Source organism: Ctenopharyngodon idella, chromosome 19 (assembly GCF_019924925.1).
Source record: "Ctenopharyngodon idella isolate HZGC_01 chromosome 19, HZGC01, whole genome shotgun sequence".
NCBI lineage: Eukaryota > Metazoa > Chordata > Actinopteri > Cypriniformes > Xenocyprididae > Ctenopharyngodon > Ctenopharyngodon idella.
In genome coordinates, this window is record NC_067238.1 from 28,039,732 (window position 1) to 28,066,153 (window position 26,422).

The 26,422-nt window shown below is 40.6% G+C and overlaps 1 long non-coding RNA gene across 4 annotated transcripts in view; it reads right to left on the minus strand.

The window, feature by feature from the left end:
* Window positions 1–17,628, minus strand: part of LOC127501543 (uncharacterized) — a 71,561-nt gene extending 53,933 nt beyond the window's left edge. For 2 of the 4 annotated variants that reach the window (XR_007926630.1, XR_007926628.1), the window contains exon 1: window positions 17,278–17,628. This is a non-coding gene — a long non-coding RNA (uncharacterized LOC127501543). Of the gene's footprint in view, window positions 1–3,189; window positions 3,270–17,277 lie in introns of all 4 variants that reach the window. The other 2 variants (XR_007926629.1, XR_007926627.1) reach the window with 2 other exon arrangements.
* Between the last annotated feature and the right edge of the window lie 8,794 nt (window positions 17,629–26,422).

A 26,422-nucleotide genomic window follows, 5' to 3' on the forward strand; every position in this document is an offset into this window, starting at 1 on the left:
AAAATAGGGGCAAATTTGACAAGCTATAATAAATGATCTGTGGGGTATTTTGGGCTGAAACTTCACAGACACATTCTGGGGACACCAGAGACTTATATTACATCTTGTGAAAAGGGGCATAATAGGTCTCCTTTAAAATAAATAAATAAATACATAAAGATTTTCTTTTAAGGTATTTGTTTATTGGTTCATTGATATCAGAACAGTATATCAGACATATATGACATTTAAAAAATACTTTCGAAAAACAATTAAATAAATGTTATAAAATAAAAGTTATTTAATTAAATGTAAAATATGTTCATTATAGAAGAGGTGTATTCAAGTTATGAATGTATGCATTTTCAATGAATCACTGAATAAATGAATAAATATGATAACATGCCATCACATCATATTTCTGCAGTGCAGCAGAAGCGCTCACCAAATCCAAGTTATCAGTATTGTTTTAATGTAACATGCCAGATAAAATTCTGTCTCAATAAAGAAGAAAAGGGCAGGAACATGTTATTAGTACATGTCAATCATGTCAGTACACTACATGTTCTACAGCTCTGTTGCGTTCCTTAACTGCCATCTCCCTAATAACACCCTACATGAGCCCAGCGCCCTCTCCTTCATATATTCAATTCAATAGCCTTTGTCATTTTTAATAACACACTGAAAGCATCGGTGGCTAATGTGGCCTTCATTGTGAACACTTTCATTAGCTGTTCTCCTCTGGCATCTCCATCCCTCTTAAGCTCCGTAAGATCCGCTGAGGGACTTATCTCAAATCCGGCTCGCCGCGGGATCGTGCCAGGCATTAACGACTTCTCTCCCCTGTCGTAAATCTGCCAGGTCATTTCAATTAACATTTGCTGAGGTGTCCCAGCGCCTCGTTCCCCGCCTAGAGTGGGCAACTCTTATCCCACTCTCTAAAGGTTGCATTTTCCATGCTTGGCTGTAAGTGCCAGTTTCAGCCTCCATAAAGAGCTGTCTTTTTCTCAAATGCGGTATTCATCAGTCTGCATAAAATGAGTTATGGATGAAACGATTAGCACCATGCCCTTGACCAAATTCCTCAGATTTGTTTTCTAAAGTTTGTGCTATTCATTTTCGTTTTTCACAAATCATCTCATGCGTAAAATGAATGCAAATGTGCATTTGTTGTGGTAATCAATCGTGCTTTAGGCATTTATGGCACCAAATATTCAGACACAGTCCATTTTAATGGTTTTATACTCCTAATAAAAGAGGTTCATATGGTTGGAATGGGATATATATACTCACTTTATTAGGTACACTTTGCTAGTACCGGGTTGGACCGACTTTTGCCTTCAGAACTGCCTTAATTCCTTGTGGCATAGATTCAACAAAGAGCTGGAAACATTCCTGAAATTTCGGTCCATATTGACATGATAGAATCACGCAGTTGCTGCAGATTTGTCGGCTGCACATCCATTATGTGAATCTCCTGTTCCACCACATCCCAAAGGTGCTCTATTGGATTGAGATCTGGTGACTGTGGAGGTCATTTGAGTGTAGTGTGCTCATTGCCATGTTCAAGAAACCAGTTTGAGATGATTTGAGCCTTGTGACATGGCACTATCCTGCTGGAAGTAGCCATCAAGATGGGTACACTCTGCTCATAAATAGATGGATATGGTCAGCAACAATCCTCAGGTAGTCTGTGGCATTTAAATGATGCTCACTTGGTACTTAGGGGCCCAAAGTGTGCCATGAAAACATCCTCCACACCATTAGACCACCATCAGCAGCCTGAACTATTGATAAAAGCAGGATGCTTTCATGTAGTTTACGCCAAATTCTGATCCTACCATCTGAAATTCACAGCAGAAATCAAGTCTTATCAGACCAGGCAACGTTTTTCCAATCTTCTGTTGCCCAATTTTGTTGAGCCCATGCGAATTGTAGCCTGTTTGCTGTTCTCATCAGACAGGAGTAGCACCCGGTGTGTCTTCTGCTGCTGTAGCCCATCTGCTTCAAGGTTGGATGTGTTGTGTGTTCAGAGATGCTCTTCTGCAGACCTTAGTTGTAGCGAGTGGTTAAGTTACTGTTGCATTTCTATCAGCTTGAACCAGTCTGGCCATTCTCTTCTGACCTCTGGTATCAACAAGGCATTTTCATCCACAGAACTGCCACTCACTGGATATTTTCTCTTTTTTTGAACATTCTCTGTAAACCCTAGGGATGGTTGTACATGAAAATCCCAGCAGATCATCAGTTTCTGAATTACTCAGACCAGCCTGTCTGGCACCAACAACCATGGCATGTTCAAAGTCACATAAATCACCTTTCTTCCTCATTCTGAAGCTCAATTTGAACTTTGAATATATATACACACACTCACCCACCACTTTTTTAGGTATACCTGTACAATAAGGTACAACTGCTCCTTAACTCAAATATCTAATCAGCCAATTACATGGTTAAGAAAATCTGCTGAAGGTCAAATTATATAGTGAAAACTTCAAACTACAATAAATATTAATATTAGCAATATTAAAAAGAAGTTATGTGTGTTGGTGTAGCCTGAGGGCAATACAAGCAAGAGTGACCACATGCTGAGCAGATTCACTTCTCTTATAAGCAGCTATATGGAGTTTATTGCATTTTCTTTGCCAATTGTGTACATATGGATGAATTTATTTCCTGAATGACAATATTTATACTCTGATATACAGCCCTGCATTATACTGGACTTTCCATATACAATAAATAAATATATTTATATATTAATTTACTCCATATAGAGCAATATTTTTGCAGTTGTTTTTTCCTCACAGTATTTGCTGAAAAATGCAAGCGAACATAATGCAACATAATTATAATATACTATGTACAAATGTACGTTTTCCTGTTTTGCATGTCCTAAACCAGATTTCTCTCTCATACATCTGACCAAGTTAAAGATAAGCAAGAGTTTGCCATGCCCGAATTTGACTCTTTTCATACAGTGATACCTTTGCATAATCTGCTAAAATGTCCATGGATCTCTGCCTTTGTCACCACCTTATCTTCACAAGCTAGCTAATGCTGCATCCACCAATGCAAAATGCACCCTAGCACTCTTTAGTGGACAAAAAGGCTGTCATAAAATCAATCCTTTATCAGAACTCTTTCACATTACCATTTTTTTAATTACAGTAACATAACTTTAATCCCATTTAATCCCACTCTGCTTACTGTATACTCAGAGATGCTTCCCCTAAAATGTGAAGCATGGACTTCATCATAGATAAACATCCTCTGCTTTCTGTCTGCATCTAAGACAGAAAAAAAGGAAATGAAATGTAAGTCAAACAGTCAAGAGGTTCATTGATGCCGAAATTAACTTACAACTAATGCCCTGCAACCGTTGCCATGATAACATTTGCTTTGCAAGTAAACCATTACCTAAAATCCACTGTGGAAGAAGTGAAAGCACAAGTAACGTTGTTTTACTCAGTAATCCTTGTTTTTTTTTTATGTATTTCAGGTTTTAAGAGGCTTACATTTAATTAACAGCAAACTAAATGTTGCAGAGCTCAGTTTAGGAGGATAACCCTGCAACACAACTAGGCTGTATTGATTGTTTAAGATTTATGACTGATTCAGTCAGATCAATAGACAGTCTTGCCATCGAGGTCAAATGAAAAGTGCAGTGCAGGTATCTAATGCAATTGAAGGAACCTACATAAAACATCCCTTTCAATGGAAGAAAGAAACTGACGGTGGATATACAAGTCTTAAAGAACAGGACCGCCTACACAGTCACTGCAAAACATAAAGCTTACCACCTCTATTTTCGTGTTATTTACAAAAATGAAGTGTCCTGTCAAAACACTGTGACAACCACACTGACGAGTTCCTACAAAATAGTCTGTCAATCAGTCCGTTAGGCCATGCTGTTATAATTGCACGGCCTGGTGAACTAGCTTTCTCTCTGGTTCTTGATATCTCAGGGAGACAATACAATTAAACAGCAAAATCTAATAATGCCCAAGTTTTCATACCGCATGTCATGTAGACAGGAAGCAATCAATGCTCACTGCCAACACAGACTGCGGTTTGCAATGCCACAGCTTGTATTTATAATGACACAGCATTTTCCTACTGGCAATTATGAGTCGTGTAGTACAGAAGGGGAAGAATAAAAAACGATTTACACGGTATGCGACAATCGCGATTTCCCAGTACATTTTCAGTAGGAGAGAGGCCGCATAATGGAGGCTGCATGAAGCTATCGAAAAGCAATTCATAGAGGAGAACATACTTGCTCACTGTTGCTGATTTTCCTGACTTCTGTAACATTTTATATAGAAATCAATGGCATTTGAATTTGTTCACACTGAATACAATATTTAAATTAATTGCCACATTCAAAGATGCATTTTTTGTTGTAGTTGTAGCTGATGAAAATAACTATCATTTTAACCCTTCCCACTCAAATTTAGCACTCATCAATGACAGCTTTAACTTGTCAGTGTTGGCAGTTTACCATGGTATAGACCCTTTTAGTGCCAACGTCACAATTACGTCATGGCATTAGCTGGAAGTAAAACAAAGGGAAAACTGGAGGCGGCCAATACAAACCAGCACAGAGTCGCGGCTACATAAGGAGCTTAAAATGTCATCTTGTGTTGTTAGGTGCCAGAATTGACGGAGTACAGGCTCCAATTTATAATTTTATGGCATACCTGCTGCCACTGCCAGGCAAAAACCGACAACAGCTGTGGTTGAACACAATAAAACGAGCAGAAATGACCATCAAAAATGCTCTTGTTTGCAGAACACACTTCATATGTAAGGTTAAATAAACTACTATCTTTTGTTGGTATACATTATGGTTTGGTTATGTGTCTAAAGATTTATCATGCATGCCCACATAATCAGAAATCAGAAAAAGTAATTTCTCACATAACGCTAACTTTTTTAGCGCATAAGATAGCTAACTTTGTTAGACGTAAAACTAAACATTTATACGTCCTCAGTTTCTCTTTACTATACATGCTCGGTTTCTCTATCAGGTAGATGTAGATGTCAGGGCACTTAGTTGGATGTAATCCTGTTAGATTGTCCATCCATTACAGTCCCGGACAGTGATTGATCTATATCTATAGATATAGAAAGACGGTTCACTCCTATTAGTTATGAATGGGAGAAACTGCATAGCACAATATGGCAGAATACGTCCCGCCTTCTAAGTAAAAGAGCCAATCGCTGATTGATAAAGTCATTGCGTCTGTTAGAAGCTCCGGTTCCCATAGAAAACCTCAGGACTGCACATGCACATTGGCTCTTCTAGCCTGAAAAATAAGCTTTATTAATGCTTTGATTTGAAATATGCTATATAATTGTGAGTTTTTGAGATTTCAGGATTCAAATAGATTGGACTTGGTCTTGGATGCCCCGAAATAGCTGCCCGGAGGCGTTGCAAATATGGCTGCCGAGTGAACAGACTTTCCTTGAAAGGGACTTTGGTGGTTCTTTGCCTCCACGTTGTGAAATTAAAATTGTTTAATGCACAGCTAGCCATGGATTATTCCTTACATACTGACTGTTTACATATTCATACAAATATAATATTCTGGGGGCCATGAAAGTTTTGTGAATATGATCAAAAAAGCTGGTGCAGTCTGGCAACTTAAAAATGAAATGCTGGTGGGGTAACGGTTAGATTATCCTCTTTGAAAAACCTGCATGACACATACCAAAAAATGTCCACATAAATGTTCAGGATCGGCCACACATTCCTAACAGTAAAATCCTTCAGAGCAGCCAGAAAAAGCACAAGGTTTAATGATATAATCACCTTTGTAAAGTTAAGAATTTTCAGAAGTTCCAAATTAATATTTTTTTTTTCTGTTTCAATAAATTGTCAGATATGACTGCTTTAACATAATTAACAAGCGTTTTATATCTAAAAGCAAAATAGACCTATTAAATTGGCTCTGCCATTTGTCTCAGGCAAACCCATCCACAGACATTCCTCTAGGCCAAATATATTCATACTTATTATGTTCATTGTAATATCAGAGTGTGTCCACAATCATTTTAAGCTTTAGACACCATGTCTCGTTTAAAATTCTTTCCTTTATTCCTTGTCCCGCCTAAAGCAAACAGAAGATAAATGACAGGTGACTAACCCATCCAACATCAAGCCAATCCTATCCAAAGTTACAGCTGTGTGTCACTGTCAGGTCAGCCTCAGGGCTGTGTAATCCAGGGCAATGCTTTAATTAAACACAGGTATAGGCTGTTTACACTGGCAGCGAAGAGGGTTGGATAAGCATATGCTTCTCTGACAGGCAGCCGGTGGGGAACTAGATTAGATAAGATGTTACATGAACAAGATTAAATTAGAGTGGAGGACAAAATCCCACGGACCGCAGGTACCTTCACGGCTCATAGCACATGCCATGAGCCATGGAGGTGTCATAGAAAAATGCAAGTTCTAGTTATCCTGTTTTGCCCTTGTCTTGTGCAAAAGCATCTTGTTAAACAAGGAGACACTAAGAGGTGGAGGGGTGGGCCTTGTTTCCTGCCACAAACTCTTTAAAATGTGCAGGCCCTGGTCTGAAGTAAAAGGAATAACACCCAAAAATGAAAATTCTGTCATAATGGGATGTTGTTCCATATCTACGTTCACACTAGGGTTGCGTGGTATACTGGTACTGGGAAAATATCGCTATATATTTAATTTAAAATGGTACAATGTCATGATTTTGCTCATTTCAGTACTTGTTACGCTGCTGTTCTGAAGTTCACCGCTAGGTGGCAGTGTGCTACATAAACTGACGCGAAACCGTCAGAGGTCATGACATAGAGAAACAAAATGGATAAATCAGGTTAATCTCATTCAAAACAGCCAAAACTAATTAATAGAAAGGGCAGCAGAAGTGAAATTTTGAATTACTTTGCTTATAAAACTGATGAAAAAGGTGAAACGGACCTTACCACACCAGTCTGCAAACCTTTTTTTTTTTTTTGCTATAAATCTCAGGAGGCAACACATCAAACCTTGTCAAGCATCTGTCACTTGCCTATCCTGACTTTTACAAGAAGTTAAGAGATCGACAGGTGAGTGGATCATTCAAACGATCTAATTTAGACTTATTTAGTTTTAACACTGATAAAAAGTGTATTGTTTAAATAACACGAAAGCTCCAGCTCATGCGTTTTCTCTCTCAACTGTTTATGTTCACTTAAGACATAACTGACTGTGTTTACATGAATACTCACCAAGACAGGGATTTTTTTACATAATTTACAAAATTGCATTTAAGTGCAATAAGCTGTGAAAAAGAACTCAATTTGGAACGCGCAAGCTCTTTGAGAGGCAGCTTTATGTGTGCGTGCTGTGGGTATGAGCCATAGACTGTAAAAAAAAATAAAAAATATGGACGTATAGTGTACATGACGTCACCAGTAGATTTCTGAAGAGCATTTTTGAAGCCAAAAAGCGGCTGTTGTCATCTTGGCAGCGCGTCATGGCGCATCACTCCCGGATAACTGAAAATGGGCAAAGAGGCGGAACATAGTTGGAACTGAGGTGCCTGGTTGCTGAAACCACGCCCGCCTAGCGCGACGTGATCGTGTTAGCAGGCTAAGGAGCTATCTATCTATCTTAGACACTATCTAAAATATTAATAAAGATAATAAGCTATATCATTTGAAAGTTCTAAATGTTTACTGTTTGCTCCAGCAACAGTAATATTGTAATTTGTTTCGGGTGTGCAAATGACAACACGCAAAATCAAAACGGGACTTCATACCTTTGTAATGAAATAGCGATCGCGAGATGAAACCAATCCGTCGCACTTGGATAAAACAGGTGTGGAAATCTTGGATAAAACGCACTTGGATCCTTGAGCGTCCATTGAAAAACAAACAACAGCACTTTTTGTCCACAAAAGCATTGTCCAATGTCCATTGTTTGCAGCACATTTCTTCTGAATGATCTGCTCTCCATCATCGTTCTTCAAGAAATGATGCAATCTGAGCACTGTTTATGTTGTAAAACTGTATACGATTGTATACATTGGACTCTCACAAACAAATGAGCCTGCGTCCAAAGTATAATTTTTCAAAATAGTGTAGCAGTTTTAGTTATAATATCCAAGCAGTGCTGTCGGATTTTGTGGTATCTTGAGAGGCATATTCTCCAGCCATTGTCAATGTAGTAAATCTGACAAACAAAACTTTTAGCCAATGCCAAGACGATCCAACAACGTGTTCTGTTTATCTTCCGCATGTGTGCACATGTACACAGATGCACATCTGTCTCGACCATAAACCGCCCAGCAAGCCATATTATTTGATAATTGTATGAAATAATCCCGAAAAAAAATGCACAAACATGGCAGAGATGCCAAATTCAGCGGCTGGAATTAGCTGAGGTAACATGACGGCTCACAGACAGCAGCAATCCACCTGTCACTCAAGTGGCCATGCCCTTAATTATGCAGAACTTTAAGGCTTAATATAATTTAAACAGAAAAGTTATGAAAAATTTCATCCACTTCACAGTTGTCATGAAGGGCAAAATTAGCTGTATAGACCAAAACCACAATTTCTACCAGGCTGTAAATGTTTTTTTTTTTTTTTTTTTTCTCTGCTGTAAAGTTTTTTTTTTTTTTTTTACATGGGGCTCAATGAGATTCTGCTCTCTTTTGGAGCCTGTCCCTAGCGGCCAGTCGATTAATTTCAGTTTAAGTCACTTCCGTATTGGCTTCGAGAGAAACTGGAGGAGGTTGCCGCTTGGTATGAGCGCAAAGAAAACCATTTCTCAAAGAGTGCGTGAGTACTACTGGATGATATAACATAGCTTGCATGTTTAACTCTTTCCCCACCAGCATTTTTCAAAAAAGTTGCCAGCATTTTTTTATAATTTTCACAAAATTTCCCTTTCCATTGCATGAGGTGAGTAAATGATGACCAAACTTTCCTTTGGCTGCAATATTCCTTTAAATGTGGGCAGAGACAAAATGCAGAGTTCATAGTATAGTGTTTGGCAGTAAAGTGGGATCCAGATCAAAGAGCAGAGGTTCTGGGAGAAAGTCTCAGATGAGTGTCTAATTCTTGACACCCAGGAACCCAACCACAGAGGGCTGGCTGTAGTTCACTTCCAGTTGTTGTTGGCTACACTGGAGGGGTGAGGGTGCACTGACTTCCTGCAGGGAAGGGAGGGAGGAAGCTCTTATAGAATTGCATGTGCTGAAAGCGTTTAGAGTTGTGGCAGTGAACCGGGCAGGTCATTCATCATGGACTGTAAACCTCCCTCTGCAGTGCAGTCCACTGTTTTCATTGAGCTTTGACAGAGCTACAGCTGCATTTGCTTGCACACATACATGTTCTGCAAGTTGTAGAGTTGTTCAAGGGTTTCTTGAGAGCATTAGCATCATGGAAATTATTATAAGCAGGGGCTAACAACATACATGGTGTTTGAGTTGAAGTGTGATTGCTGGTTTTCTAGAGTATGTTCGCCCATGCACGACTTCACTGAGACAAACACAAGGGCTTTTGTAACAGTGTTTGCATCTTAAGTTAATTTGCATATGCATGTTCATACACCATGATAGTGCTGTAATCTATTTAACTTGGTAAGAGAATTTGGTTTTGTGCTTTTATATGCCTTAAATTCAGCAATTCAAATGCTCAGAATGGCTTTTTAATGGCTTTCTAATTTAGCAAAGCAAACAACAATCAAGACGACACCCATCTGGCCTCTAGAGCATCTCCAAAATAATTGAGAGAATATTTCAAACGGCACAGAGTTTTGTTTTAAAAGTATTCTGATAATGTTTATCATACGGGATAGGAATTGTAGAGGGTCACGTTCTGATTTCTCTTAACAATCACTGCCAAATGATGAGATAATGGTTATAATAAGCCGTGTTTCCACCAATATTTGGAGGAAACACGGCTTATTATAACCATTATCTCATCATTTGGCAGTGATTGTTAAGAGAAATCAGAACGTGACCCTCTACAATTCCTATCCCGTATGATAAACATTATCATACGGGAAAAACAACTTTTTTCCCCCAGACCTGTTGCTGTCTGCATTTCCATCGCAGTCTAAAGGCAGGAACACACCGGTCGACTGTTTTCTCAGTGTGCTCCACACCGTCGGCTGAAGTTGGTCCTCGCCGGCTTTTTTTTCGGCCGATTCGACATGTTGAATCGGCATCGGAGCTCGTCGGTCTGTCAGGCCATCTGATCATTCTGATTGGCTGTTCAGCTACTGCCACCTGCTGGTACAGAAAGGCATTTCATCTTATGCAGGCGCAGAACGGACGTGCTACTTGGCCGTCGGCTGTTGAATGTCGGTTTGGTCTGTCAGGGCAACTTTGGACCCAAACGCTTCCGAAGTGAGCCAACCCCGCAGTCTGCTTTTGGCGCCACTAGTTCGTCGGTGTCGGCTTGGTATGTTCCTGCCTTAAAGTACTGTGAAGATTAGGCAAATTTGTCCAGTGACGTAGGACTGCATGTTTAACCTTAATAAAGCCTGGACCTCGCCGTCGGTCCATTGGTCGTATTTTTTAAACTCCATTGTTGATTCGAATAACAAACAACTCTTACTACACACACCACAACAGATTTTTACAAATGGTGGTTGAAACAAAATGGGGTGGGGTGGTACTCGGTGTTTTGACCACAGGGAACAGGGTCTAAATAAAGTTCCGGCTAAAAATTTCTCCCTCAGAAAGTCCCTGCTCGTGATGTAGTACTTTTTCAAAGTTCAGGAACTTTCAGGGGTGGGACTTGGGCACTGAACATGCTGATTGGTTGAGTTCATGCAGCATTTTGATTGGTTGGCTCCACGCAGCATTTTTATTTCAACCACCATTTTTAAAAGTCTGTTGCGATGGAAACGCAGACAGCAACAGGTCTGGGGGAAAAAAGTTCCTGGGACAAATTGTTCTGGGTAATTTCAGTGGAAACAGGGCTAAACATTAATTTTTTAAAGGACTCTCAAATCCTTATCATACTGCAGAATTATAACTTGCATTCAATTGTAATGTTCTACAGAGTGTTTTTTTTTTTTTTTTTCTCTCTAACACATTCAGAACAAGCCAGTGGGAAAAAAAAGAGAACAGGCCCTGTGGGTAAAAAAGGAATAACAGTCGACATACATGTCATACTTCATTACGAAACTGTCTCGTGCACACTGGATTTAATTTACTGGCCAATTTGGTTTCGATGAGCGCCCAACTGTAGAAACAGACTGCCATGACGAGTGCATTCAATTTCCCACTAGGCTTAACCATCACCTAGGGGAGTTTCATAGTGAAAACTTTAGAAATAGCACTTCTACAAAAGAATGGTTGTGATGTCTCTGCAGGGGCACCCAAAATAACCCTGGAGGGTGTAAGCAATTTTTCTGAACCTTGGACTAAACAAGCACAAGGCCGTCTTACTGATATTAATGAAAAACTTCAGCCCTTGGCTGAGTCGCCTCTTTTCCACTGGTCAGAGTCCCTGCATTAAACTTCCTTTTTTCCCTTCGCCTGGAGAGTTATTCCATCCCTGACTGAGTCAGCAGGTCTACCATCTCCATTCACTGCCAGCTATATCTTCTCTTCACTCTTGCAATGATTCACATGTTCTCACAAACACACAGATGGGCAGATACGGATGCGCTCACTCATGACAGTCTAATATATTAGCTCACTGTCACATGTCCATTTGAACATACATATCCAATCACACACTTGTCTTGACTTCTCTTTTCTTAGTCTCTTTCTTAGTGTGGGGAGATCCAGGACATTGCACAGCTTGATTAAAGCTTTGGGGAAGAAGACGACAATGTAATTACATGGATTGATTACACAGGGGGAATTGGAACACAATGGGCGTACATCACAGACAGTGTGTATGTGTGTGAGTTCGTATATGTGTGAGAGAGAGAAACTTGCAATTACACTGCTAAATGTTGCAAGCACCCCATGCGAGAAAGGGAACGCAACTGAGCAAGGAGCGGCAAGCCAACTAACACAATAGTTCAAAGAAGAGCTCACTTCATACACACTGCTCATACTGAGTACAACAGGAAGCAGAGATACAAAATAAAAAAAGTTGAACATTCTTCAGTTCGAGATGACCAGTAAAAAATGCAGAGCGCTCAGCACTTGAGCATAAAAAAGACTCTCAGCGCCTCGTTACGCTCCTACCGTTTAAAAAACATGGCGCTCCCATTGAAAACAATTGGAAAAGTAAGCTAGCCACTAGGAAAAAAGAAGAAAAAAAAACGCTTTGGTGGACACAAGTGAACTCCAAACTAAGAGCAAAAAATGTGTCAGGACTTTTCTTTAAGCTGCTTTTAGTACTGAAAGAAAAAAGAAATGTGGAACAATGTCGATACTATAGTCAATACTACTCTAACCCTCAGGGATTCAATGGCATTAGCAAAGCAAATAACACTTGACAACACAACATTATCATAAATTACCACAACATCAACCATTAAGTGTGGACACAACAGTATAAATAGAAACAAAACATGAAAACCACTCCTAACTGAAGTGCACTGGACCACGAGGGGTTTTTAATTGAACTGGGTTTCCAAGGGGAAAACAAACAGAAACTGAGATAAACAAATGCCTGTTTAACTTCTTTGCATAAGGGATGATTTCTTATAATGGAATAATGTATTGCCAAAGTATTCGTAATTCACACAAACTTACAAATGTTTACACACGTTGATGTGTTTTGTTTTCTGTCCAATCAAGTATTAAGACAAGTATGTGTATGAACACAGGGACTTAAACAGAACATTAAACATTAAAACAGAATCCAAATAAGGAGCAAATTTGATTTTCTCTTGGGAAACCAACCGATTCTGCATGGAAACACAGAGTTTGGTTGCACTGCCCCTAGTGGTTTCAGAAATTATTTATGACTAAAAACAACCAAAGACAAGCATGGGAATTAAATGTTAGATAAACATATCTTAACAAAAAACACTCTGAGTTTTACTGTCAGGGGAAAAAATATACTCTATAGAACAGAAATTCAAGCAAATTGGGAGAGGGGTGAAAACTATTAATGTCATGTAATGACACAAATTCACCCTTTGTGAACTCAACATACTGTATTTACATCAATTTGCTTCAAGACTCTACAAATACAAAGAGGTAGACAGTGGTGGAGACTGACAGGAGGACTTAAATTGAGTACAACATTTACATCTTGGACACATGATTTATTACCAAAGTGGCTCAGAAAAATCTACATTTTTATTTTCCTAAACATGCTCAAAACATTTCAGATATTATTCGTAACAAGCATATGTCCTAATGTAATGATTTAGGTTGAGCCGATTCTCCTTTGATTACTGACCAAGATCATTAATATTCTTTGATAGCAAAGTGCTTGCCAGATACGTTGTTGTGTTGAAACAATAAGCACTTTCTAATTACTTGTTCGATTGACTAAGAGAACTGTGCAAATCGTGTTCTATTCATAAATCATTTATGATGACATTATTGTGTAGGTAGTGAAAAATTGTGGCAGTACAAGTCATTTAAAAAGAAAAAAAATCAGGCATAGGCACACATACACATACACACACTTGTCCTGTCTTGGCTCACTGGCTAGCGGAGGTGGTGGGGGTTAATCAGACACCATGTACTGTATATGGACAGTCCTAAATAGACTCTTCGACCCTTGTGGGTGTCCAGGTGACTTCATTACTCCAAGCCTCTTTGTCGTTGTCTCTTTTCAACACTGTAACTGTGAGGCCAGGGACCCAAATTATCCAGAACATTCAGAGCCAGTGGTCCAGAACCCAGCTGAGATCAGTCTCAATGAGAAGCGTTCATGAGAAATGTGTGTAGTCACTTTCTCCTAGTTCTCAAAGTGGACTTCCATGTCACTGAGGTACACGGTAGCATATTGTCGAGGAGGTTTGAGGAAGGTTAGATCTCACATTTTTGCTTCTTGCTGTTGGGTTTCAAACATATGCTTGTGTACTAGGGGCATGACTCATTCAATCCATCCATGGCCTTTTTTGTGACATGGAGTCCCAGAGGCTGCCACCAAAACATCAACTCAAAAAGGGGTGGAGCCACACGAAGTCTGAGGCGCCTCTGACATTGAACAGAATGTACTGGATTGTGAGGTCCCAATCACATCCATCATCTAACACCACCAGATTCAACATCCTCTTGAAGTATTGGCTATACCATAGTGTCTAAAAGTATCTCTTTGGGGATGTCAACCAGACTGCACACCATGAATAGCTCTTTGGCCCTACGCAGAGCAGTATGGCTTCTGGATATCAAATGGCATAATCCTTCAGAACCTAAGATATATTTATAGCCCCAAAGTACTATATCCATCCCAATGTGCTCAAAGGGCACTTCAATTACTGGCAGTGCCACTATGGACTGGGGGGGGAAGGGTTTACACAGTTTGTAGGACTGTGTACTGGCATATCTCACACCTCACACCACTGACAGAACTGTTTAGCCTCTCCAGATCTAGCCTATATTCACACTCTGATTTTTTTGTATGCTCTGATTCTCATCTTCCACAAGTTGGGTCAATGCTGCATCCTTCCAAAAAGAAGGACAAAAAGGCAAGCTGGCTAGTGACAATCACAGTACTCTGGAGTACTTATAGCTCCTGCTTTAGTGCACTCTGGTAAGTTCTCTAGTGAAGTGTTCTCCAATCAGTGGTCTTGGAGTAACCCCAACACTACAGATTTTGGATATCTCCCTTACCTGACTCACTTAGGCCTGAGACACACTAGACGATTTTAAATCTGATTTTAAAACTGTGGGAGACCACAGACATAAGGGCAGTTCCAACCAATTTTTAGCTTTAAAATCTTCCGAATGCACACATTAGAAGATTCGTCCGGACCGTGAGACCACACACCTCTTGAGTGTAGTAACATTTTCACAATGAGACGAGATCTCACGGAGACTCGTGAGATCAAATGTGACTTGAGAAGAAAAACAAATGGAGGACGATCGACGTTGTCAGCTGGTTCTCCTGGCGTGAGTTTTGCTTTATGGGAAGAAATACAAAGGAGAGAATATACTGTAGGTGATCTTCTTTCTCAATACTCTACTTTCGTGCCATGCAACATCAAACAATAATATCAAACATGTTTGATACTTATGATTCGGGATCATGAAGGCTCCGACATGTTCAGGAGCAGTAAAATAATCATAATGACACCACACAATTGAGAATTTTTGGACAAAAAATCAGTTGCGAGAAGCCTCGAATCAGGCCACACCCCCCAGATTGTTGGGGGTTGCAAATCGGGTTGCAAATCGGGCCCAAAATCTGGCTTAAAGAATGTGGCCAGCCTTATCTGAGCAGGTCTTGGAGTATCTATTAGATATTTGATGAGTTGAAACGTGTATTTGATTAAGAAGGCATACAAAATGGGCAATGTTTGGGATATTTCAGGACTAAGGTTGGGAACCAGTGCTTAGTTTAATGGCTCTCATCTCTGGCCTTTGAGGTCCACTGTCCTGCAGAGTTTAGCTCCAATCTTAATCAAACACACCCGATCAAGCTAATCAATGCCTTAAGGATACTAGAAAGTTACAGGCAGGTGAGTATGATTAGGCTTGGATGTCAATTTTGTAGGACAGTGGACTTTGAGGGCCAGAGTTGAGAACCCCTGCTCTAGTGTGAACTTGCAGAGGGGAATGTGCTTAAACTTCTGCACAGTACTGTACTTCATCAACGACTCGGAAGTACTGTAAGTTCTTCATTGATTATAGTACAGTATGATTTTGGACACAGTATGTATGTGTCTGTGGAGACCAAGTGAACAAAGTTATGAAGTAATCTAGCACCCTTCCACACGGTTAGCTGTATCCTTTCTAGAATTAGTTTGTATAAAAATGTATATCTGTTAGAAAGGTCAGAAACTACTTCCCAGTAGGAAATTGCTGGCTATTTCATCAGTGTCTTTATGAAAATGAGACCACTCGGGTTTAGTGAAGCGGGGTCTTCATATATATACTGAATGGGCCAATAGGTAAATTGAAAAATAAACTAAAGAAAACACTGGGCAATGATGTGTGTATGTGCACACTTTGATGTATTAGTCCAGGGGTGTATATTTCTGCTTCTGAAGGGCCAACATTCCTGCAGAGTTTATCTTCAATTTGCCACCTGCCCCAGTCTTTTAGTAATCCTTGTAAGTTCTTGATTAGCCGGTTCAAATGTGTTTAATTGGGGTTGCTTTGCAGGTAGGTGGCCCTCAAGTAGCAGGACTGGACACCCCTGTATTAGTCGAATGCAGATAAATGTTCTGTTTTCCTCTTTAAAGAAGTAATTTCACAGTGAACATGGTTCTCTCTGTTGTAGTGGCTTTGTGTCACATTAACAGTGATAAAAAAATCTTCTAGAACTCAAAAATGTATATAACTATACAAGAGTATTTGGAAGCGAATATCCAACTGCTAATTATTCAGTGGCTGTAAAGCTGAGATGAGTATATGCTTCAAAGCAGGCCAGAAATGACTGAACAGACAGAAACAGCCTGGTAATGTTGAAAGACATTCAGATTTACAACATATTGGATCTTGGTGAGGCAGCAAAAAACAGCTGCTCTAAACTCTGCGTTTGAGCAAGTTGCTCGACTGGATCCATAAATCCACAATGAACATGAAAATGGGTCAGTGCAACGACTTTGAGTTATCACCTCGGTTTCTCTATCAATCTCTACGGTAAAATCTGAGACAGACACGCTCTACCACACCGTCTCTTCGTTTGTGCAGCCCATCTGTGCAAATAGTCTTTATCATTGTTAATAATCCCATATCCGGCTACCACCTAGAGACTGTCCGGCTTATCGGCAGTCACACAGACCTGCCAGCCCCTCAAGTACAGCTGTGTGCTCCTGTTGTCCCTGCTTGCTGACATTATCAGCCACAGCGAGTGATGAGAGCAGTTCTCCTTCCACTATCACATGCACATCTTTCACCTCATGGCTTCTAAATGACTGCAACAGCATCACACACTCAAATAAGCTCACACCATGGGATGTGCACAAAGCTGAATACCCAACTAAGAAAGTTAAAGGTGTGAGTAATGGCACACACACACATATACACCAAGTTCTGTCCGAATTCAGATACTTTTGCCATTGCTACAGGTACAGCTAAACAGTTACATGCTTTGTCACATGCCCCCAAAACACACAACTTTCCAGACACATAAATGCACTTCCAGACTTCCCTTTCTTGATTGTCCTCTCTGCGTTATCCAGCCTGTTAACCTTCCACCCTCATAAACCCTGGAAGTCTTGAAACTCACCTTTTCAAAGCTTGTCACCAGGCACACCTGCTCTAGGCTATATGAGAGACTCCCTCTCTCTATTAAACAGACTTTTGCACACATTCCGGATGTCTGAAGAATTCCTGTGAGACAATGGAAAGGTCAGGGTTGTAAGTTAATAAAATATACATTTCCCCTCACAGTGTTGTGCATCCTGGCTTCCTACTCCCCACAGTAATTGCATTTCTGGTAGCAGTCAGCAATACTCTCCCCATCTCACAGCTCCTGGAGGAATGTTGAGAGGAAACGATGGCTAACAAAATGGCCCTCCGAATCCCGCCTGTTATCTAGCTGGCAAAAAGCCTGTTTTTTGCTGTTGTGAGGGCTTTGAAGCAGGTGGCGTATTGTGGTGTGTTGTACTGTGCGGGACATGGTGTGGACAGATCTGCCACACACATTCTGTGATAGTCTACAGCTCCTGCTGAGAATGTGTTATCATGCCAGCCCATCACTGCTGTTTCCTCTCACCTAAAGAGCCATGTGAGTTGGGTCTGAGCATGGAATAGAGGCGGAATAGAGGCAAAAAAGAGGGAAAGGAAATCTCTGACACGTCTTTGGCATTTCATTTACTTTCAGAATGTCTTCAAGATCTTGAAAGCAACAGTATCTCATAGAGGATGTGTTTGTCTTTCTTAAATGATTAGTTCAATTTAAAATGAAAATGACCCCAAGATGTACTCACCCTCAAGCCATCCTAGGTGTATATGACTTTCTTCTTTCTGATAAACACAATCGGTATGTAATAGGCATGTAAAAGAATGGCAGGGGTACAGTAATGCTAAATGTCTAACAACCTTTAATAGCTTCCCAATTGCCTCTAATGTTTGATGAATACAGACAATTAATTTTTCTACTAGTGCAGGCTTAATAAAAGTCAAGAGCTTTTTGTGTTTCCTTGCCTTTGTAAGGTGTATAACTACAACTGAATCACTTGTTCTCACCTTTATGAACGCAAGTATCCATTATAATCAATTATCATTCATTAAACACTTTGTTGTTCTAAATCCTGTGCATTTTGACACTCACATGATCTAAGAAAACAGTGTCAAAGTGTCACAATTTTTCTCTCAAACAGACACCAAGAATGATACGTGGCTTAAATGGACAGTTCATATTTCTCCATATAGCTTTTATCTTCAGTGAATCACACAAGGAGAAGTTTAGCTCAGTACTCAGTTCCAAAAAAGAAGTCACATGTTTTTCCCCCTCACTATTTTTATTGAAGAACAAGCAGAATCATAACCGTCAATCTAATGCTACATGTATGTAGCATGATACAATGAATGCAAACATGAATAAGTTACGGCTACAAGGGCAAGATTTTCAATGAAAAATGACTTATATATCAGTCTGTTCCTTACACAAAGCTGTGGTATGGCTTTAGAAGTGCTAGCCCTAACACACTGCAGTACTGCAATACTCTCCTGTCTGTTCTCTTATGAAAAGCCTGACTAGACTGCAAATTATCCATAAGTGCTGACTTAGAACAGCAGCACAGCATACATTACATCGGTTTTATACATTAAATCGCTTATTTGGCTTCCCATAAATTTTAGACTTGATCTGAAATGTTTATGGTGTGCCCTCAATGTGCTTACACATAAATGCATATCCAATATGCTTATGAGACACATTCCCTGTACTTATAGTCTTCACTGGCTTGTTACTTTTCAAGGATATGAATGTAGATTTAATAGGGATGAACAGACCTCCGGCTATCTCAGCCTGTCGATATCTGTAAAAGACTCCTCGGCATTGCATTTAATGTCTTCCATTACTTATCCATCTTAGAAACTTTTCAATTTAATACTCGTTTACTAATGTATTTTGCATGTGCACTACTTATTTGATCTCTATTACAATACTTTTCCATTTATTCGTATTTGATTCTCCATTTTTATCCATCCATCCATGCATCCAACCAATTTTACAATACTTGTTTTTTTGTTTTGTTTTTTCTATTTGCAATGATTGATGTGTAAAGCACTTTGTATTGCAACATTTGCACTGAAGGAGCTGTTTAAAACAAAATTTGAATTGAGGTATAATCCGTTGGGAAATGAGGACAGTAACTTGATTGTTCGGACCGACACTGATTGTTAACAAGGTAAAAGAACATGTGTAAGAGACCATGTGCCTGAAAACAGCCAACAATTAAAGGGTTTGTTTTGAGCACTTGGCTTGTCATCTTACATTAGAGTTGCTTGCCAAGTTCTTTGGTTGGTTTAATTTTTATTTGGCTGAGAGAGGCAGAAACCAAGATCATTTGTGTCAGTTCGACAGAAGTTCATTTGAACTTCCAAAGGCACAATAGATTTTCAGACTTTTAACTGGGCAGATAAAGTCAGAATCTGAATGGTGTTCATTGGCAATATTCACATGCTCCAATTTGACTGGCTTCCAAGATCTAGATTTGCATTTTCTGAAGGAAATGCACTTATTTGCTCGGGCATGCTTAGGGTTTTAGGCTTTGATTTAGCAAAAATGAAATAAGAGTTTGATAACAGATTGAATGGATAACACTTGTTATGCAAACACAAGACATAACTTCAGAGTAGAAATGCTTTAGATAGTTAAATTAATGCAAGAACCAAGAATTCAGTATGCAAATAAGTGCAAGAAAGAGGACACTTGGCAACAGAGACCCAACTTTTCAGCAGCTTCGGTTCGGAAAGTATTTTTCACATTCATTTTCTCAATATGAATTTCAGAAAATTCTTCAATAAAGAATTCAAAGCCATGAACCAAACCGACCAGCTTTGAGATTAATCGTAACATCACAGATGCTGAAAAAAAGTCTGAAAAATCAATAAAAAAGATAAAGGTGCAAGACTATGTACTTGAACATCTTTTATGAAGGGAACTATAATCCTATTATTCATGGAAAAAAGACAGTGCACGGTCTACTGATTTATAAGTGTACATGAAGAATATATTTTAAATTTATTGGAATGTAATACACATTTATACAAATATTTCAGAAGCTATATGGGAATGCTGGAAGACGGATTCAATTAGGCGCTACATGGAAGTGGACAATGGCTGCTGACCTATTTCATCATGATTCATTTGCCATAATTCTTAGATTGGTGGAACTTTCTCTTCCAGATTAATGGTAGTTCTTCATCTGGAATCTGGCTATTAAAAGGTGCAGTAACTGATTTCTGAGAAACGCTGTTGAAAGTGGATCAGACCGTGAATCACAGCGCACTTGTAGCCAATGAGCATTAGGGGGCGTGTCCACTCATGATGGGGGAGGAGAGAGAGTGAGAAAGAGGGGGATTTGAAGAAAGACTGTAGAACGAGAGATGGCTGAGAGACATTACAAAAGAGAAAAAGGTCAGAGGAATATCACTGGGAAAAGAAGGGTTATGATCAGGCAAGAGCTTTAGGAACCTCATTAATATTAGAAATGCTTTCTAGCACTGGAGAGACCTAAGCGGGAAGGCATGAAAACAGTCGCAGAGGTTGCATTGTTTCTGCTCCATATGTGAGTAACATTGGTTTTGAGTGTTCGCTGATGGCGACTAACAACAAACTCTTTCTTGTATATACTTGTGTACTGTATGTTCATTTTTTGTTCTTCCTTTTCGTTCATTTGTTTTTTTATTTTTTGCTAAGCTTTATTTTGCTTCGCTTCTGCTATGATAAAGAGACATCCACTCTTGCATTGTGTGTTCATGCATTTTGGGGGCGGAGCAATGAAGGGGGGGGGGTGTTTGGGTTGATTTCAAATATCAACATTGTTCAACAATGATTCTCAGAAATTGCTTACTGCACCTTTAAGTAGTACTATTAATATACAAAGTAGTGTTAAAGTGGTTTGATGCGCCTGCTTGTCAGAGAAGAGGAGATTAGTTGTTCTATGATTGCTAACTGTCTAAATTTCAGCATTGCTTTTTGACAACATAAGACTTTATCTGCTTTATCTGTTCTGAGTAGGAAAAAAATCAAATGCTTCAAAAAAAATCAAATAAAAATATATCGGAAGGAGGATTTCCATTTGGCTTACGTATCATTTGGCAATGTGTCACTTTGTACGTGACGGGACAATTCGAGGACACATTGCAAGTTGCAGTACAAGCAGAAAACCCCACATCCTCCTGCCAGCCATTTACACAATACCATCTGGGCTGAAAGAGAAAGGGACTGCAGGACAGACCACCATGCTTGCTTGTTAGCTGAAGGTAAGAGGAAGGGTCAATAAGTGGTGTGCTATAAAACTCTTTCTTTGAGAGGAAAGAACCAAAACGGTTTCTTTTAACTACTTTTTTTATTTCTTTGGTTTCTTTCCTAGTTTCTTTTCTTTTGCAGTGTGTTTCCAGTGCAGGGGTTTCATAGTGCACAGTGGTAGTTGGCCTTTTCACTAGGTTCTGAATAACTTCCTCTAACCAAATTCTTTTTTCTTTTTTTCTTTCTTTTTAAATTGTTGGTCTTTTCTTCTTTCCTTTCAATGTCCCACTTCCTTTACCTGTTCATACATACAGTAAGTAAAAAAAGTCTTGTTCATTAAAACCCAGGCATCAGAGGCAGGTCTAAGCGGCAAACTCTGACTATAAGCGATTAAATGCCACCCTCTGAGGAGCCAGTACAGAACAAGTGCCTCTCTGAAAGAATAGCATAAAAAGTGAATACATATAAAAGGGGCAAGAAATGAAAAGAGAGAGAAAGAACTGAGTGAGTGAAGAGAAGTGGGCTTATGGGCTTATAATGACTCTGGCCTGGTTGTACACAGATGCATGTGTCTGTGCAGCAAAAACTCATCATCATAATCAGTATTTTTGTGTTATTTTCCAGTAAAAATCTTTACTAGGGATGTGCACCATGACTAATTTTATTAAAGGGGCGGTTCATTGCGATTTCACTTTTTTAACTTTAGTTAGTGTGTAATGTTGCTGCTTGAGCATAAACAGTATCTGCAAAGTTACTGCGCTGAAAGTTCAATGCAAACTTTTAAAGAAATCTGTGTTTAAGGACTACAACAAACGGCTGGTAGGGACTACAACAAGCTTCTTCCCGGGTTGGTGACATCACTAAGCCTAAAATTTACATAAATTGCATTACAGTATGTAACACAAATGCAATAGCATGTCATAAAAGCAAGATGACAAAATGACAAGTTATAACCGTAATTAAACTAACCTGTTCTATCTTCATACAGCATATATTCTCTGGCTCTGTAAGCATCTTACAACAGTTCCCACACGAGCGATTTATCATGACAGAATATGCTAATCAATGACTTTAAGATAGTTAACTCTACATCAGCTACATAAATTCATCAACTAACCGTTCCTGTTGCATTCAAAATGTTGTCACTTCTTCTTGAGTCTCTCCATCATTGTCCTACTCTGTTTTGAACATAAAAGGCTTAACAGTTTCTGACATTTTCAGTGAGTCTGCCTGAGGTAATGTGAGGGCTAAGTGCTAACATGAGCTCCTGAAACTCCGCCCCCTCTTGAAAGCAGCAGCTCATTTGCATTTAAAGGGACACACAAAAATGGAGCGTTTTTAACATGCAATAAAAAATGATCTGTAGGGTATTTTGAGCTGAAACTTCACATGCACTCTCTGGGGACATCAGAGACTTATTTTACATCTTATAAAAGTGGCATACCACCCCTTTAACATTTAAATGGACATTTTGAAAACCCCATAAAAATCAAAAACCAGTCTATCTATGCAATCCATAGCCTATGAAATAGTCTACTTAATCTATAAATCTCTCACATTCCATATGAATGCTGCTGAAAAAATATTTGACGTGCTTGCATTGCACGTCATTATACATTAAACATAAGCATTCACTTAAAAATTTGCTCCCATGAATTAAGAATTCGTTCTCTCGTTTTAGTAAATCGTGGCCATGATTTACTAATTTGTTCATGATTTAGTAAATTAAGGGAACAAATGATTATAATATTTACTAGAGAATGAATTAGTACATGCTGACATATTAGTAATTGTTAATTCGTTATATTACACACACGCACACACACACACACACACACACATATATATATATATATATATATATATATATATATAATTTTTATTTTTTTTTATTTTTTTTCATGTTATGTGCGGGGCTCCATAAAAATGAAGACATATTCTCAAAAATAAATGCATCTTCCTTTATCTTTTAATTTATTTAGTTAAACCTAGAATAACACAACAACAAAAGAGTAATTAAGGGTTAAAGCTTAAAATAAAAATAAAAAATAAAGGAACATGTGAAATATAAAGTCACACTTGTGAAAAGCTGTAATTATACCAAAATTTTCCACAGAATGAGAGAAAAAGTTGCAATTGTGGGACATATTTGCACATTATGAGATACAAGGTTACATTTGCGAGAAATGGTCACAATGGGAAAAAAAAGTAAAAATTTTTACAAATTAGGTTGCACATTAAAGCCCGGAACACAGCAAGTTTTCTCAGTGTGTTCCACACCATCGGCTGAAGTGGGTCCTTGTCGGTTCCCTTTCGAGGGAACTCGCGCTGCGTCGCCGTGGCAACGCTTTGGGGATACCCTTCAGCGTAAGCGCTCCTGAAGACGTGTACAACTAGTCCAATCGTGATTGGTGCAACGTCATCCCATGACGTATGCTGGCGGAACGCGGAAGCTATAAAAGAGCTGTCAAACACAGCTGTTTCAGCTTTCTGATCTTCAGCAAGCGTTCTGTGTCTCTGTCCGTCTTATTTGGTGTTGTTTGTCCCGTAGAGAAATGGCGAGTGAAAGCAGTGAGCAGAACTTTAGACCGTGCATTCCTCCCTGCCAGCGCTTTATAACGCAGGGAGATGCACATGAGTTTTGTGTTTACTGCATGGGAGTGGAGCATGCACGATCAGCCTTTGAGAAGGCTGACTGCCCAGCGTGTGAAGCTTTCCCTGTTAAAACGCTCCGCTCCCGACTGGCTTTATTTTCTGAAAGTGGCCAGTTTGGCGTTCCTCACGGCTCAGGTCCCGCGGCTGCTGAGGCAGCTCGCCGCCTGCAGTTGTGGGGTTCGTAGATGGACCTGGCGGCGGGGGTTGAGACGGCTGCGGCCCTTTCTCAACCCTCAACCGCTGGGCCCAGTGCTCAATACCGGGATCCGGAAGCCCGCTCCGCGGCTTCTTCCGCCCCGTGCGAGCCTTTAATGCTGAGTCCATCTGCTTCTGAGGAGGTGGATGTTCTCAGTATTGATTGTGATATGAGTGATTTGGGTGACTCGCCAGCCCAATCACCACAGTATGAGGAGCTTGTGGAGGTTGTTTCTCGGGCCGTGGCGAAATTAAACATCGATTGGCCGGCCGAGAGACAGGAGGAGCGTAGTAAAAGCAAGCTTGATGAACGTTTCCTCCAGTCAGCACAACGACCTCCACGTCGGGGTTTGCCGTTCTTCCAGGATCTCCACACCGAGGTGGCGAGGTCCTGGAATAAACCATATTCATCGAGGCTTTCGAGCCCCACCGTCCATCTTTATTCATCCCTGGTGGGGCTCAAACAGAACGGTTATGGGACGATGCCCAGGGTGGAGGATACCCTGGCGGCGTATTTGTCTCCTGACGCTGCGTCGTCCCTCAAAGCCCCGACACTGCCCACCAAACCATGACGAACTACATCATCTTTGGTGGGCAAGGCGTATATGGCAGCAGGTCAGGCCGGTGCCTGTTTACATACGATGGCACTTTTACAAACTTATCAGGCCGACCTGCTGAGGGAAATGGATGAGGTGGACGAGGTGCGGCCCGACGATATTAAAGAGCTCCGTCGGGCCACTGATTTATCTCTCCGTGCCACAAAGGAGACGGCTCGTGCTATCGGCCGCTCCATGGCAGCTTCAGTGGCAACGGAGAGGCACCTCTGGCTGAACCTCTCTGGCATTAAGGAGAGGGATAGAACTTTCCTCCTTGATGCCCCGCTGTCGCCATCTGGTCTCTTCGGCGACGCCGTTTCAACGGTCGTCGAGAGATTTCAGGAGTCAAAAAAACAGGCGGCAGCATTTCAGAGGTTCATCCCGCTAAAATCTAAATCCCAAGGGGCTGCACCCAAAGAGCAGCCCCGCCCATATACGCCGAGCTCCTCATACCGGCAGGCACAGAAGGAGAGTGTTGCCTCTCGAGCGCCCCCTGCAAAACCTAAGGCGCAGAAGCAACACTCTCAACCGAAGCCCCAAAGAGAGAAGACGGATCTGAGGAACGTCATTCTCTCTAGACGGGCTTCGGGAAAGAGGTCCTGACGATTTTGTCAGGCCTCTGAGGGCGCCCCCTCCAGGGCGGGAGCTTATTACAGCTGCTCCCCCGTGGAGCCCTCAGGAAATCGATTTGTTAACCCCGCCGCCTTCGGCGCTTCGGGGCACAACGATTTCCAACGAACCCATAACTCAGTGTTCGCACAATCTTGTGACGCTGAGGGGTTCGCTCTCAATAGAGAGGCCTGTAGAAAATATAAAACGGTTGAACCCTGCCGCAGACGCGCTTCAGGGCACCCAACCTGCTCCATCGAGTATGGCTGGGGTCAGCCCCGAGAGGCTGGTACCCTTAGTAAATTTCCTTCCAGCATGGGAAAAATTAGCCAATGTGTCAAGCTGGGTCACTCGCACCATTCGCAAGGGCTACAGACTTCAGTTTGGGTCTCGCCCACCCAGGTTCAACGGAGTTTTGAACACGGTAGTAAGCCCCATGCTGACACAAGTGATGGAGGAGGAGGTTCAGTCTCTACTGGCAAAGGGGGCCATAGATATCGTTCCCCCCCCAGAGAGAAACACCGGGTTCTACAGCCGGTATTTTATAGTTCCCAAGAAAGATGGAGGATTACGTCCTATTATAGATCTGCGTCAGCTCAACCGCTCTCTGAGGAGATTTCGGTTCAAGATGCTGACGTTGCCTCTCATCGTGAGCCAAATCAGGTCCGAGGACTGGTTTGTCACGATAGACTTAAAGGATGCATATTTCCACATTTCCATCCTTCCGGAACACAGGAAGTTCCTGAGGTTCGCTTTTGGGGGCGTAGCGTACCAATATCGGGTCCTTCCGTTTGGCCTAGCTCTTTCTCCTCGCACGTTCACGAAGTGCATGGATGCTGCTCTAGCACCCCTCAGACTTCAGGGAATTCGAATACTCAACTATATAGACGACTGGC